Here is a 1,393-nt window from a genome sequence, read left to right as displayed (position 1 = left end):
GTTAGGTTGGTCGACTACTACTACGTACTTTCTTACGTTAACGTACCCTAACGTAACTAAATACTCTATACAATAATATATATATATATATATATATATATATATATATATATATATATATTATAACACAACCATAATTCAATATCTATCCGCAAAATCTAATCCTCTAATTTAATTGCAGATTATTGTCCTGTTATTTCCACGAATTTCGATGTTTCGACGGATATATTTTTACGTTTTAGCTTTTATCATTTTGCGTCACGCTTCCGCTGCTTTATTCGTTTCGTTGAGTTTTATAACATACTTCAAAATCGGTATCATCCACTAAAAACCGGGTACACACGACAAACTCGCTTGCATACCTATTAGAATGCATTTATTTCGAACGCGCGAAAATGCACAGGTTGCGTAGAGTTACATGTTACAAGTACGTGGCTTTGTAATAAAAATGTAAATGTACAATTTGTCCCGTGCATTTCCCGCACCGAAATATGTAAAAAGAATACGATCCGTGATTAATGCAACATGTTAATGCAGTCGATCAAAAGGATGACGTAATCGCCCGATATATTCAAAATTCAACGAAGAAAATATAATGGTTGCCATCATAGCCTCTGCAACTCAGTTGAGAATTGTATTCGTAATTAAAAAAGATTTTATATTTTCATATCTCTGGATATCAAAAATATTCTCTCTCTTCAACAATTTAACGCAAAACATTGATGGAATATTTACCTTTACCGTATAGAATTTATTTTGGTATAATAAAATTAAAACAAAAATGCCTCATATATGTGAACAACGATGTAAAACGAAGTAACTTTTTAAATTTTCCCATATATTTTTTACTTGAGTCACTTTAATAACTGTAGTCAATTTGAAAAAGAATTGGCAGGATTCTGGCAGAGCCGGTAGCTGCAAAAGATTGCAACGCGCATAATCTCTCGCCACGGAGGAATGAGACTCAGAGACTGGCTGATGGCCGCCGTCGTGAAACGCAGAATTGTACAAGATATTTTAGGAAGTGAGAAATAGCGACTCTGCGCGCCCGCGACCATGGTAGACGCTCTTTGTAAAAGAAGAATTCGCGTCGGAACCCAAGCGATTTGCGCTTCGCCAAGTACAAACTTGTTTACGTTCTGTCGGCCCTGCGACGATTTATTTTCGGTGTCCGAATTCAGTGGCACTATTAGACACGCGATGCCATTCTTCTGTAATTAGATAGAGATTTTTAAGGCGAAAGGAATCTTCATCCGTCCAAGAGTCACTACCACGTTTACCGCGTGTAAACAAACTTCGTGGCGTGCCGATGACTTTGAAGGCACTCGGCAGGCTTATTACTCCCTCCCCCTCCCTCCCTCTCTCTCTCTCTCTCTCTCTCTCTCTCTCTCTA

This window comes from Atta cephalotes (assembly GCF_000143395.1).
Source record: "Atta cephalotes unplaced genomic scaffold scaffold00026, whole genome shotgun sequence".
Lineage (NCBI taxonomy): Eukaryota > Metazoa > Arthropoda > Insecta > Hymenoptera > Formicidae > Atta > Atta cephalotes.
This window is presented reverse-complemented; position numbering follows the sequence as displayed.